Genomic DNA, 16,135 nt, shown 5'->3' with positions numbered 1-16,135 from the left:
TAAGATTTACTCTCTTAGCAACTTTCAAATACACAATACAGTATTATTAACTATAGTCACTATGCTGTGTATTACCTACCCATGACTTATTTATCTTATAACTAGAAGTTTTTCTTTTTGGCCCTCAAATACCATTTAGCCCAGCTCCCATCCCTCACCTCTGACAACCACCAATCTGTTCTCTGTATCTATGAATTTGTTTTTTTAAGATTCCACATATAAGTGAGATCATACAGTGTTTGTCTTTCTCTGACTTATTTCACTTAGCACAATGCCCTTAAGGTCCATCCATGTTCTTGCAAATACCAAGATTTCCTACTTTTTAATGGCTGAATAATAATCCATTGTGTGTGTGTATATATATATTCATTGTGTGTGTGATCTATATCTATATGTTTATCTATATCACATCTTTATCCATTCACCATTAATGAGAACTTGCATTTCTAACATATTACCAGGTGATGCTGATGATGGTGCTGGTCAGAGGACCATACTTTGAGAACCACTGAGTTAGGGTAAAGGCTAAACTGCCACATCAAAGAGGCCCCAAAGAAGTTTAAAGATAGAGATTTTGCATTCATATGATTATCCCAAAGTGAACAATCCAGTTGGTAGGAAGATCAACTCTACATTTTCTTTATTCATTCATCTGTTGATGGACACTTAGGTTGTTCTCATGTCTTGACTATTGTGAATAATGCTACAATGAACATGGGGATGCATATACTTTTTAGAGATAGTGTTTTCATTTCCTTCAGATAAATGCTCAGAGGTGGAATTGCTGGATTATATGGTAGTTATATTTTTAATTTTCTGAGGAACCTCCATACTGTATTCCATAGTGGCTGCACCAATTTACATTCTCACCAATAGTGCCCAAGGGTTCCCTTTTCTCCACATCCTCATCAATACTTATTTCTTTTCTTTTTGATAACAGCCATTCTAACAGATGTGAGGTGAGATCTCATTGTGGTTTTGGTTTGCATTTCCCTGAGGGTTAGTGATGTTAAACATCTTTTCATGTACCTGTTGGCCATTTGTATGTCTTGTTTGAAAAAACGTCTATTCAGATCCTCTGCTCATTTTTTATTTGTTTTTCTGCTATTGAGTTATACAAGTTCTTTTTAATTTTTGGATATTACTGCCTTGTCAGATAAATGATTTGAAAATATTTTCTCCCATTCAGTAGGTTCCTTTTCATTTTGTTGATGGTTTCCTCTGCTGTGCAGAAACTTTTTAGTTTGATGTAGCCCTACTTATTTATTTTTGCTTTTGTTGTCTTTGCTTTTGGTGTCAAATCCAAAATATCATCACTAAGATTGATGTCAATGATCTTACTGTCTATGTTTTCTTCCAGGAGTTTTATGGTTTCAGGGCTTATGTTCATGTCTTTAATCCATTTAGTTAGTTTTAGTGTATGGTGTAAGATAGTTGTCCAGTTTCATTCTTTTGCATGTGGATGTCTAGTTTTTCCAAGACCATTTATTGAAGAGATTGTCATTTCCCCATTGTATGTTCTTGGCTCCTTTGTCGCAAATTAATTTACCATATATTTGTGGGTTTATTTCTGGGCTCTAGATTCTGTTCCATTGCTCTACATGTCTGTTTTTATGCCAATATCACACTGTTTTGATGACTATAGCTTTGTAATATAGTTTGAAATCAGGAAGCTTGATGCCCCCAGCTTTATTCTTCTTTCTTAAGACTGCTTTGGTTAAAAAACTGTATAGTTTTGTTTCTGGTTAGAGTTAAGTTGTTATCAGCTTAAATATAATAACTATAAAATATTTTATGTAAGTTCCAAGGTAACCACAAAGAAAATACCTATAGAATACACACAAAAGAAAAAGAAAGAAATCAGAGCCTGTCAATACAAAAAGTAATGATACGCAGAGGAAGACAGCAAGAATGGAAAAGAAGGACAAAAGAACTACCAGAAAGACAGAAAACAATTTAAAAATGGCAATGGTAAGTGCTTCCCTATCAATAATTTAACTGTAAAGGAACAGAATCAAAAATATATAAAGTGGCTGAATGGATAAAGTAACAATATCCAACTACATGCTCTCTACAAGGAACTCACTTTAGATTTAAGGACATACACAGGCAGAAAGTAAAGGCATGGAAAAAGATATTCCATGCAAATGGTAACCAAAGAGAGCAGGGGTGGTTATACTTAAACCAGACAAAATAGACTTTAAGTAAAATCAGTTGAAAGAGACAGAGAATAATATTATACAATGATTATATAATGATTTTATCATATAATGATAAAAACAGTAAAGTTGCAGGAAGATATAATAATTATAAATACATGCACCAACATCAGAACTCCTAAATATATATAGCAAACATTGACGGAACTAAAGGGAAGAATAGATAGAAATATTATATTACATGGAGACTTCAATATCCCATTTTCAATAACAGATAAAATAACCAGATAGATGATTACCAAGGTAACAGCAGAATTGGATAACACTATAGACCAAATGGACCTAAGAAACCTTTTATCCAACAGCAGAAAATATACATTCTTGTCAAGTGCACACAGAACATTCTCCAGGATAGACCATATGTTAAGTCCCAAAACAAGGCATAAAAAATTTAAGATTGAAATAATACTAAATATCTTTTTAAACCACAAAAGAATGAAACTAGAAAGCAATAGCAGAAGGAAAACTGGACAATTTATAAATGTGGAAATTTAATTTTTGAAAAATCACATTCTTGAAAAAGCAATAGGTCAAAGAAGAAATAAAAAGAGAATTAGAAAATATCTTGAGTCAAATGAAAATGAAAACACAACATATCAAAACCTATGGGATGCAGCAAAAACAGTACTGAGGCAAGATTATATTGATCAATGCCTACATTAAAAAAGAAGGAAAAAAACAACCACCTAACTTTACACCTCAAGGAACTATAAAAAGGGCAAACTAATTCCAAAGTTAGCAGAAGGAAAGAAATAACAAGAGGTAGAGAATAAATAACCAAAATTGAGACTAGAAACACAATAGAAAAAAATCATTAAAATTATTTGAAAAGATAAACATAATTGACAAACCTTAACTAGACTGACGAAAAAAGTGGGAAGACAAACAGAATCAGAAATAAAAGAGACATTGCAACTGATGTCACAGAAATAAAAAAGATCATATTTGTAAACCATACATAGTTAACCCTCTGTATCTGCTGGTTTTGCATCCAAAGATTCAACCAACCGCCATATGATCCAGCAGTCTCACTTCTGGGTATTTATCCAAAAGCACTGAAATCAGGATCTTGAAGAGATATTTGCACTGCTATATTCATTGCAGCATTATTTATAATAGCCAAGATTTGGAAACAACCTAAATGTCCATCTACAGATGAATGGATAAATAAAATGTGGTATATATACACAATAGAATATTATTCAGCCTTAAAAAAAGGACAGATGGAGTGATGTTAGCATCATGGTGACATAGATGTCCCTCATTTTTGTCCCCTACTCAACAAAAAAGAAATTCAGCATTCACCCACCAACAAAAGTGCTTCTGTTGGAGTTGTGGGATCCAGCACCATATGTCAAGGTACCTGGGAGAAGTCTTGCCCACCTGGACATTCGATAATAGGCAGACAGACCTCAGTACCAATGGTGGAACCTGGAGTAGTCTGTGAATTGGTTCCAGCCCTTCTTGGCTGTGGTCTGGGAACACCTGGAGAACACTGACTTGGGCAGTCACCCACGAATGAGATAGCCTTTATGGAAGTCCAGGTTTACAGAAGAGAAGTTCCAGCATCCCGCTTGAGCAAAAAACATGAGTTTGGACACATTGGAGTGCTAAGAGGAACAGCTTGACTTTGCCAGCATCACTCCTTCCCCAAGACGGCACAGCTTAGGGTCAAAGGAGACCCTGGACTGTGACTTCTGTCATGGGAAAGAGAGAGAGATGTTGGTCAAAGGGTAGAAACTTCGAGTCAGAAGATGAATAAATTCTGGGGATCTAATCCACAGCATTGTGAATACAGTGAACAATACTGTATTATATATCTGAAAGGTGCTAAGAGAGTAGATCTTAAATATTTTCACCACAAAAAAAAAATGGTAACTATGGGATGTGATGGAGGTGTTAGCTAATGCTACAGTGGTAATCATTTTGCAGTATATAAGTCTATCAAATCAATATGTTGTATACCTTAAAGTTACACAATGTTATATGTCAATTATATCCCGGTAAAGCTGGAAGAAAAGAATGTGTTCCTTTTAGCAAAACTGCATTTGCATAAAAATTCCTAGAGGATTCATCAAAACAAAGTCAATGTGTTAATGAAAATATTAGGAACAAGTAAGTCCCTAGGAAAAAAACCCCAAAAACTTAAATGGTCATAGATGTATGGGTTTATTTCTGGATTCTCAATTTGATTCCTTTGGTCTACAGGTTTATCCTTATGGCAGTAACAGTATAGATTTGTTGAGATTTTCTATTTCTTCTTGAATTCATTCAGGTAATTCTGGTGTTTCTAGGAATTTGTCCATTTAATCTAGGTTATTTAACTTGTTGGTGTACAATTGTTCATAGTATTCTCTTATAAGCCCTTTTCATTTCTGTAAGGTTGGTAGTAATTTCTCCATTTCCATATCTGATTTTAGTAATTTCAATCTTCTCTTTTTTCTTAGCCAGTTTAGCTACAGATTTGCCACTTTCTAGAAATCTTTGTGAAAAACCAGCTTTTGGCTTTGTTTATTCTATGGTTTTTCTACTCTATGTTTTTTCTCTGTTATAATTTCCATTATTTCCTTCCTTTGGCTATCCTTGGGTTTGATTTCCTCCTCTTTTTCTAACTCTTCAAGGTGTAATGTTAGATAATTGATTTGAAATTTTCTTCTTTTCAATTCCAATTTCTCTTACAATTTCTTCTTTGTTCTCTTGGTCATTAAAGAATGTGTTGCTTAATTTACATAAACTTGTGAATTTCCCAATTTTCTTTGTGCTATTTATATTTCTAGCTTGTTCCTTTGTGGTGGGAAAAGATATTTTGCTAATTTCAATCTTTTAAAATTTATCATGACTTGTTTCCTTGCCTAATGTATCATCTATCCTGGAGAATGTTCTATGTGCAAATGTGTATTCTGTTGTGTGGAGTGTTCTATACATATCTGTTCTGTCCAATCTGTTTAGTGTGTTGTTCAAGCTTGCTATTTTTATATTACTCTTCCCTGTTGTTGACCTATCTTTCTTTGAATTTGGGATATTGAAGTAAAATTTTGCTTCATATATTTTGGGGCTATGTTGTTTGGTGCATATATATTTATGACTTATCTTTTTGATGAAACCGACCCTTTAATCAATATATAATGTCTTTTATCTGTCTTTTTTTACAATTTTGACCTTAAGTCAACTTTGTTTGATATTATAGTGAACTCAGGTCTATTTCGGTTACTATTTGCATGCAATCTCTCTATCTTGCAACTTTAAATCTATTTGTGTCTTTGGATGTTAAATTGAGTCTCTTGTAGACATTATATAGTTTGGTCTGTTTAAAACATCCATTCTCCCAATCTCTGCCTTTAGGCAGGATAGTTTAATTCACTTACATTTAAAGTTATTGCTTCTTAAAATTACTTTTATCATTCTGCTTTGTTTTCTGTGTGTCCTGTACTTATGTCCCTCACTTCCTTTATTACTGCCTTAATTTTCACTTAGTTGATTTTTTAGTGAACCATTTTGAGTCTCTTTTCATTTCCCTGGTGTACAATTTCTAGATATTTTATTTGTGGTTACCATGGGGATTATACATAGATATTAAATTTATTATAATTTAGTTTGAATTGATAACTACTGAACTTCAGTAGCTTATAAAAACCTTGTTCCTACACATCTCCATCCTCTCCACTTTATGTTGTCATAAATTACATGTTTACACATTGAGTGCCCCACAAAATAATTTTATGAATTTGTCTTTGAAACCACATATGAAAATGTAAGTTACAAACCAAAAATACAGTAATACTGGATTTTGTGTCTGCCTATACAATTACTTTCACTGGAGACCTTTATTTCTTCATGCTAGCTTCAAGTGACTGTCTAGTGTACTTCCATTTTTACCTGAAGGACTCCTTTTACCATTTCTTGTAATGCTAAATGTCATGCTAATGAACTTGCTTGGCTTTTGTTTATATAGGTATCTTAATTTTTCTTTTATTTTTGATGCACAGTTTTTCCAGGCAGAGCATTTTTGGCCAAAAGATTTTTTTCTTTCAGCACTTTAAATATGTCATCCCACTACTTTCTAGTATCCATGATTTCTAATAAGAAATCATTTAGTAACTTTTGAGAATCCCTTGTATGTGAGAATCTCTTGTATGTGAGAAGTTATTTCTTTCTTGGTGCTCTCAAAATTCTCTCTTTGTTTTCTGACAGTTTGATTATAGTGTGTATTGATGTTGAATGCTTCAAGTTTATCCAGTTGGAGTTCAATGAGATTTTTGGATGGGCAGATTTAAGTATTTCATCAAGTCTAGGAAGTTTTGGGCCATTGTCTTCCAATCTATTTCAACCCCCTTCTCTTTCTGCTCTCCTTCTTGGACTCCCCTGTTTGGTATATTTGATAGTGTCCTATGGGTTCCTTAGTCTCTCTCACTTTCTTCATCTTTTTTGTTTCAGTTCTTTAGACTGGATAATCTCAACTGTCCTACCTTCAAATTCAATGATTCTTTCTTCTGCTTGCTCAATTCTTCTGTTTAACCCCTCTAATAAAACTTTCATTTCCGTCATTGTACTTTTCAGGCCCAGAATTTCTGCCTGGTTCCTTTTTAAAATTGCTACCTCTTTATTGATACTTAATTTTGTCCTCTGTCATTTCCCTGATTTCCTTAGTTTTTGTGCAGGTTTTCTTTAATTCTTTGAGTATATTTGAGACAGCTAATTTAAAGTCATTGCCTAGTAAGTCCTTTGCCTGGACTTCCTCAGGGCGGGTTTCTGTCAATTTATTTTATTCCTTTGGGTGGGACATACTTTCCTATTTCTTTGTATATCTAGTGATGTTTTGTTGAATGCTGGACATTTGAATATTGTAATGTGGTAAGTCTGCAGATTCTCTCCTCTCGCCAAGGTTTTTGATTATTGAAGGTTGCATTCATCCATTTGTTTAATAATTTTTCTAATCTACTTTAATAAAGACTGCCTTCTTTGTCTTGTGTGATTACTGAAATCTCTTGATCCTTTAGATTGTATACAGGTAGTGTTTTGACAGAGATTTCCTTGAATGCCAGGAGCTAAAGAACAAAACAAAATAAAACAAAACTCTTCCAGTCTTTACAGAGCGGCCTTTGCTAGGAACTCCTTTAACACTCACCAGGCTGCACTGAGCCTAGAGATCAGCCAGAAGTGAAATCATGGGGTCTTCTTAAGTCTTTCCTGAACATGCGTCTTGCCATAAGCATGCATGTGGCTTTCTAAACTTGTCAGTTCCATAGTTTGCCTTTTCACTCTGTTGATTATGTCCTTTGAAGCACAGAAGTTTTTAAGTTTGATTTAGTCTTATTTGTCCATTTTTGCTTTTGGTATCCTAACTAATAAATCATTGCTAAACCCAATGTCATGAAGTTTTCTCATATTTTCTTATACTAATTTTGTAGTTTTAGGTTTTATATTTAGGTCTCTATTTGACTTTGAGTTAATTTTTCTATATAGTGTAAGGTAAAGTTCTAATTTCATCATTTTGCCCATTTGCAGTTTTCCTACCTCTATCTGTTGAAGAAACTACTTTTCCCATTGAGAGGTTTTGGCACCCTTGTTGAAGATCATCTGAATATAGACACCATGGTTATTTTCTTGGCTCTCTATTTCATTTCATTGGTCTATATGTTTGCCTTTATGCCAGTGCCACATGATTTTGATTACTGTAGCTTTGTAATATGTTTCTAAATTGGGAAGTGTGAGGCCTCCAACTTTCTTTTTCTTTTCAATATTGTTTTTGCTATTCAGGATTCCTTGAGATACCATACAAATTTTAGGATAGATTTTCCTATTTTGGCAAAAATGCCATTGGAATTTTGATAGAGATTGCATTGAATATGAAGATAATTTTGAGTATTATAAATATAATTTAATATAAAGTCTTTCAATCCAAGAACACTAGATGTCTTTATTTCTGTCTTCTTCATTATCTTTCAGCAATGTTTTTTAGTTTGCAGTGTATAAGTCTTATCTCTTTGGTTAAGTCTATTCCTAAGTATTTATTCTTTTTTGATACTGCTGGAATTGAAGTGTTTTCTTAATTTCACATTGTTCATTTTTAGCTTATAGAAATGCAACTGATTTTTGTGTTGATTTTGTATCCTGGAACTTTACTCTATTCACTAATTAGTTCTAACAGGGTTGTGTGTGTGTGTGTGTGTGTGTGTGTAATCTTTATGGTTTTCCATATATAAAATTCATGTTATTTGCAAACAATTTTACTTTTTCCTTTCCAATTTGGAAGACTTATATTTCTTTTTATTGCTTAGTTTCTCTAAGACTTCCAGTACTACGTTGAATAGAAGTGGCAAGAGTAGGCATCCTTGTCTTCTTCCTGATCTTAGAGGATAATTTCTCATTCTTTCACCATTAGGTATGATAATAGCTGTGGGCTTTTCATATATGACCTTTGTTGTGTTGAAGTAGTTTCCTTCTAGTCCTAATTTGAGTGTTTTTAATCATGAAAGAATGTTGGAGTCCACCAGTTTGTATTCCCACCAGCAGTGTATGAGGGATCCCTTTTCTCCACATCCTCTCCAAAATTTGTTATTTTTTGTCTTGGTAAGGATAGCCATTCTGATGGGTATGAGGCAATATCTCATTGTAGTTCTTTTATAAAGACAAGTTATGTCTTTATGTATTGTGTTCTCATTAACATAGATTCATAATTATTTTTTATGCTTTTGTCTTTTAAGCTCTATATGAGTCAAAAGTGAACTTATGCACCAGAATTAGAATAAAACAGGTTTCTATATTTGTCCATATATTTTTATATGGCTTTTTGTTGCTGTCTGGAGTCCTTCATTTCAACTTGAAGTACTCTCTTAGCATTTCTTGTAGGAGAGGTCTGGTGGTAGTAAATTCCTTAAGCTTTAGTTTAACTGGGAAAATCTTAATTTTTCCTTCATTTTTGAAGTACAGTTTTCACAGATACAGTTTTCTTGGTTGCAGGTTTTTTAAATTTCAGCACTTTGAACTTATTACCACTACCTTCTGCACCTCAAGCTTTCTGCAGAATAATCTGCTGAAAATCTTATAGAGGCTCCATTGCAATTAAAGAGTCACCTTTCTCTGAAATTTTTAGAGTTTCATTATAATGTGTCTCATTGTGGGTTTCTTTCACAGTTGTACTTGTAGCTTGTTGACCTTCTTGGATTTGTATGTCTGTTTCTTTTCCCAAATTTGGGAAGTTTTCAGCCATTCTTTCTTTAAATACTCTTACTTTCTCTCTCTCATCTCTGGGACTCCCACAATGCATATAGTAGTCCACTTGTTGGTATCCCATAAGTCACTTGGGCTCTTCTCACTTTTCTTCATTCTTTTCTCTTTTTACTCCTCTGAGTTGATAATTTCAAATGTCCTGTCTTTAAGTTCACTGATTCATTTTTCTGCCTGATCAAGTTTGATGTTGAAATCTTCTAATGAAGTTTTCAATTTAGTTATATTTTTACACCTAGAACATTTTTGGGTTTTTAAAAAATAATTTCCATCTTTCTTAGTATTTTAATTTTGTTTATGCATCATTTTCCTCATTTTATTTAGTTGTCAATTTGTGTTCTCTTTTAGATCATTGAACAACTTTAACATTATTTCTGTCAGGTAATTCAGAGGTCTGTGTTTCTTAAGGGTCAGGTTCTTGAACTCTGTTTTGTTCCTTTGACTGGGGCATGTTTCCTTGTTTCTTTGTATGGCTTATAATGTTTTGTTGAGATTTAAGAATTTAAAAAATGGATACTTTCCTCAGTCTTTAGAGACTGGCTTCATGCAGGGGAAGTCCTTTACCAATCAGCCAAGATAGAGGTTTGGGACCTTTCAAACCTTTTCTGGGGATGTGTCTTCTCTAGGGTTGTGCATGTGCTTTTATTCCAGTATAAATGGTTGTCTTTAATTATCTTAAGTTCCATAAGTGGCTTGCAGGTTTTGGTTTCAGTTTCTATTGTATTTTTCTGCCTATAATCTGTTGTCCCCTTGGCATCTGCCAGCAGAAATGCAGACTTTCTACTGCTTTAAAGAACCTTAAAGTGCTGCAGAGCTTGCTTCTTCTTTCTGTGGATTCCAACCTGACAGTCATACCATGCAGCCACTCCCATTAGTACTCTGTTAAGCAAGAGAGAAATTAGTCCATTGGGCAGTCCCCAGACAAGCCAGAATATTGGGCACAAGTTCCAGTCTTTTCTTTCTGTCCTGACAAAGGAGCTTGAAATTGGGAAGTTTCCTCTTGATTATGCCATGCCATGTGGGGAGAGGGATTAAGGCAAGAAAATGCCTCAAACTTTATACCCCTTTGGATATTGTCTATGCATTCATTTCCATGCTGCAGCTTCTAAACTTGTTTCTAGAGCTTTCAAAAAGGCATTTTTGTCTGTATATTGTTGTTAACTCAGTGTCTCTGTGGGGAATGAGGGCCTGAAGCTTCCAAGTCCAGCATATTGCTGATGTTACTCTCACCTCCTACTCTTTCTAAATTGCCTTTTTGTTCATTTAGCATTGCTTGATTGCTGTAAGTCTCCAAATGTTTCCAGATTTTTGAAAAAATTGGTTTTAACATTTTATGCTTATTTATCAATTTTTCTTGTGAAAGGACTGGAAGTTGGAGCTACCTCCTCAGCTATTTTGCTTAACATAATGCCCTCAAGCTTCATCCATGTTGCTGCAAATGGGATAATTTTCTTTTTTTTAATGTGTGAGTAGCATTCCATTGCATATATATATATCACATGTTCCTTATCCATTCATCAGTTGATGGCCACTTGGGTTCCTTCATATTTGGCTATTGTGAATAATGCTGCAGTGAACATAGGGATGCATAAGTCTCTTTCAATTGCTGATTTCAAGTTATTTGGATAAATACCCAGTAGTGGGAGGGCTGAGTCATACAGAATTTCTACTTTTAGTCTTTTGAGAACTCTCCATACTGTTTTCCATAGTGGCAGCATGAGTCTGCATTTGCACCAGCCGCATATGAGCCTTCCCTTTTCTCCACATCCTCCCCAATATTTATTTTTTGTCTTGGTAATTATAGCCATTCTATCAGGTGTAAAGTGATATCTCATTGTATGTTTGACTTGCATTTCCCTAATGATTAGAAATGTTGAACATCTTTTCATGTGTCTATTGGCCATCTGTATATCTTCTTTGGGAAAATGTCTGTTCATACCCTCTGCCCATTTTTTTGATTGGGTTGTTTGTTTCTTTGCTGTTCAGTTGTGTGAGTTCTTTAGGTATTATGGAGATTAAAGCCTTTTTGGATATATGATTTGCAAATATTTTCTCCGAGTAGGTGGGCTGTCTTTTCATTTTGTTCCTGGTTTGCTTTGCCTTGCAGAAGCTCTTTACTGATGAAGTCCCATTTGCTTACTTTTTCTTTTGCTTCCCTTGCCCAAGTAGACATGGTATTTGAAAAAATATTTCTAAGGCCAATGTCAAAGAGTTTACTGCCTATATTTTCTTGTAGGAGTTTTATGGTTTCACATCTTACCTTCAAGTCTTTAACCCGTTTTGAGTTAAGTTTTGTGTATGGTGTAAGATAATGGTCTACTTTCCTTTTTTTGCATGTAGCTCTCCAGTTTTCCCAACACCATTCATTGAAGAGAATTTCCTTTCTCCATTGTAAGCTCTTCGCTCCTTTGTTGAAGATTAGCTGTCTGTAGAGTGTAGTTTTATTTCTGGGCTTTCAATTCTGTTCCATTGAGCTGTGTGTGTGTGTGTGTGTGTGTGTGTGTGTGTGTTTTTGTACCAGTACTGTGCTGTTTTGATTACTAAAGCTTTGTAGTATATTTTGAAGTCAGGGATGGTGCTGCCTCCAGCTTTGTTCTTTTCTCTCAAGATTGCTTTAGCTACTTGGGGTCTTTTGTTGCCCCATATGAATTCTAGGATTCTTTTTTCTATTTCCATGAAGAATATCATTGGGATTCTTATTAGGATTGCATTAAATCTGAAGATTGCTTTAGGTAGTATGGACATTTTAACTATGTTTATTCTTCCAATCTGTGTGCAAGGAATATCATTCCATTTCTTTTTTTTTAAAGGAAATTTTTTTTTCTGCTTTATCTCCCCAACCCTGCCCCCGTACATAGTTGTATATCTTAGTTGCAGGTCCTCCTAGTCGTGGGATGTGGGATGCCGCCTCAACGTGACCTGATGAGTGGTACCATGTCCGTGCCCAGGATCCGAACCCTGGGCTGCTGCAGCAGAGCGTGTGAACTTAACCACTCGGCCATGGAGCCGGCCCCTATTCCATTTATTTATGTCATCATCAACTCCTTTCAATAATGCCTTATACTTTTCATTGTACAGGTTTTTCACCTCCTTGGTAAAACTATTCCTACATATTTTATTCTTTTGGTTGCGATTGTAATGGGGATTGTATACTGTTAGTTCATTATTAGAGTATAGAAACACAACTGATATCTGTAAGTTGATTTTGTACCCTGCAACTTTGCTATAGTTGTTGATTATTTCTAATAGTTTTCCAATGGATTCTTTACAATTTTCCACATAGAAGCATGTTATCTGCAAACAGCAAATTTCACTTCTTCCTTGACAATTTGGATGCCATTTATTTCTTTTTCTTGTCTAATTACTCTGGTCAAAACCTCCAGAACTATGTTGAATACCAGTGGTGAGAGTCAGGACCCTTGGTCCAGTTCTCAGAGGGATGGTTTCAGCTTTTCCCTGTGGAGTATTATGTTGGCTGTGGGTTTGTGACATATCATCCGTATTATGTTGAGGTACTTTCCTTCTATACCCACTTTATTAAGTGTTTTTTTGGGTCATAAATGGATGTTGGATCTTGTCAAACGCTTTGTCTGAATCTATTGAGATGATCATGTGGTTTTTATTCCTCATTTTGTTAATGTGGTGTATTACATTGATTTACTTGCAGATGCTAAACCATCCTGGCATCCCTGGTACAAATCACACTTGATCATGGTGTGTGATCCTTTTAAAGTATTGTTGTATTCAGTATGTCAATATTTTGTTGAGGCTTTTTGCATCTTGTTCATCAGTGATATTGGCCTGTAATTTTCCTTCTTTGTGTTCTTGCCTGGCTTTGGGATCAGGGTGAATTTGGTCTTGTAGGATGAGTTATGATGTGTTCCATTTCTTCAATTTTTTGGAATAGTAAGAGAAGGATAGGTATTAAATCTTTGAATGTTTGATAGAATTCTCCAGAGAAGCCACCTGGTGCTGGACTTTTATTTTTTGAGAGGCTTTTGATTACTGTTTCAATGTCTTTACTTGTGGTTGGGCTACTCAGATTCTCTCTTTCTTCTTCAGTTTTAGAGGTTGTACAAGTCTAAGAATTTATCCATATCTTGTAGATTGTCCAATTTGTTGGCATATAGTTTTTCATGGTATTCTCTCATAGTTCTTTGTATTTCTGTGGTATTCATTGTAATTTCTTTCATTTTTAATGTCATTTATTTGAGCCTTCTCTCTTTTTTTTGTTAGTGAGTCTGGCTAAGGGTTTGTCAATTTTATCTTCTCACAGAATGAGCTCTTTGTTTCATTGATCCTTTTACAGATTTTTTTGTTTCAATTTCATTTATTTCTGCTCTAATTTTTATTTCCTTCCATCTGCTGACTTTGGGATTTGTTTGTTCTTTTTCCAGTTCTGTTAGGTATAGTTTAAGATTGCTTATTTGAGACTTTTCTTGTTTGTCAAAGCAGACCTGTATTGCTATGAATTTCCCTTTTCCTTTTTAGGAAGATTAGCTGTGAGCTAACATCTGCTGTCAATCCTCCTCTTTTGGCTGAGGAAGACTGACCCTGAGCTAACATCCGTGCCCATCTTCCTCTACTTTATATGTGGGACACCTACCACAGCATGGCTTGCCAAGCAGTGCAATGTCCACACCCGGGATCCAAACTGGTGAACTCCAGGCTGCTGAAGTGGAACATGTACACTTAACCACTGCACCACTGGGCTGGCCCCTGAATTTCCCTCTTAGGACCACTTTTGCTGCATCCCATATGAGTTGGTATTGTGTATTTTTCGTTTGTCTCCAGATATATTTTTATTTCTCCTTTAATCACTTCATTGACCCATTAGTAGTTTAGTAGTGTGTTGTTTTGTCGTCACATATTTGTCACTTTCCCAGCTTTTTTTTTGTAGTTGATTTCTAGTTTCAAAGCGTTATGATCAGGAAAAAAGCTTGATGTGATTTCAATCTTCATAAATTTATTGAGGCTTGCCTTATTTCCCAACATATTGTCTATCTTTGAGAACGTTCCATGTGCACTTGAGAAGAATGTGTATTCTGCTGATTTCAGACGGACTGTTCTCTATATATCTATTAAGTCCATCTCTTCTAGTTTTTTATTTCATTCCACTATTTCCTTGTTGAGTTTCTTTCCAGATGATCTACCCATTGATGTAAGTGGGGTGTAGAGGTCCCCTACTATTTATTGTGTTATTGTTAATTTCTCCTTTTAGGTCTGTTAATAGTTGGTTTATGCACTTTGGTACTCCTGTATTAGGTGCATATATATTTATAAGTGTTATCTGTCACTTTTATAATCACATTCCGCCCCTCTTTGTCTCTCATTGTCTTTTTTATCTTGAAGTCTACTTTGTCTGATATATGTATGACAACATCTGTTTTCCTTTGTTTGACATTAGCTTGGAGTATCATCTCCCATCCTTCCACTCTAAGCCAGTGTTTGTCTTTAGAGCCGCAATGTGTTTCCTGGAGGAAGCATATTGTCAGGTCTTGCTTTTTAATCCATCCATCCACTCTATGCCTTTTGATTGGAGAATTCAATCCATTTACATTTAGAGTGATTATTGATATATGTGGGATTAATACTGACATGTTATCACTTGTTTTCCAGTTGTTATGTATTTCCCTCGCTTATTGTCCTATGTTTTTCTGACTGCCAGTTCAGTTTGCTGTTTTTCTAGGATGGTGTTCTCAGTTTTCTTTTTATTTATCATTTGTGTTTCTGCTCTGATTTTTTTGTTTAGTGTTTACCATGAGGTTTGTATAAAAGATCTCATAGATGAGATGGTCCATTTTCTGATAGTCTGTTATTTCCTTAATTTAAGCAGGTTCCATCTCTTTCCTCCTCCCCATCTAAGTTATTGTTGTCACAATGTATTTCATTTTTGCTGAGTTTGTGATTAAATTGAAGTGATTATAGTTATTTTTGATGCTTTCCTTACATCTACCTTTAATGTTATAATTGTTTGCTAACATGTTCTGATAGAGAGCTGCAATTTTCTGATTTTGTCTGCTATTTATCTCCTTGCTCTAAGCTTTGTAAACTCTTCTTTCTTTCTTTCTTTTTCTAGGTATAAGGGCCTTCTTGATAATTTCTTGTAGGGGGGTCTTGAGGCGATGAACTCCCTCACTTTCCATTTGTCTGGGAAAGTTTTTATTTCTCCATCATATCTGAAGGATAGTTTCACTGGATAGAATATTCTTTGCTGAAAGTTTTTGCGTTTCAGAATTTTGAACATGTCATTCCACCCTCTCCTAGCCTGTAATGTTTCTGATGAGAATTCTGCTGAAAGCCTCATAGGGGTTCCTTTGTAGTTTATTTTCTTCTGCCTTCCTGCCCTTAATATTTTTCCTTTGACATTCACTTTTTTAGTTTTACTAATATATGCCTTGGAGAAGGTCTTTTTACATTGATGTAATTAGGAAATCTATTGGCTTCATTTACATGTAATTCCAGCTCCCTTCTCCAGGTTTGGGAAGTTCTCAGCTATTATTTCTTTGCACAAGCTCTCTGCTCATTTCTCCCTTTCTTCTCCCTCTTGAATACCTATAATCCTTACGTTAGATTTCCTAATTGAGTCACATATTTCTCAGAGAATTTCTCCATTTCTTTTTAGTCTTAGTTCTCTCTCCTCCATGTGTAGCATTTCTCTATTTCTGTCCTCTAAATTACTGATTCCA

General features: G+C 34.8%; 1 protein-coding gene across 23 annotated transcripts in view; it reads right to left on the bottom strand.

The window, feature by feature from the left end:
* Nucleotides 1–16,135, bottom strand: part of ABCA16 (ATP binding cassette subfamily A member 16) — a 223,653-nt gene that overhangs the window by 111,678 nt on the left and 95,840 nt on the right. The window lies entirely within an intron of this gene.

This window comes from Equus caballus, chromosome 13 (assembly GCF_041296265.1).
Source record: "Equus caballus isolate H_3958 breed thoroughbred chromosome 13, TB-T2T, whole genome shotgun sequence".
Classification (NCBI taxonomy): domain Eukaryota; kingdom Metazoa; phylum Chordata; class Mammalia; order Perissodactyla; family Equidae; genus Equus; species Equus caballus.
This window is presented reverse-complemented; position numbering and strand designations above follow the sequence as displayed.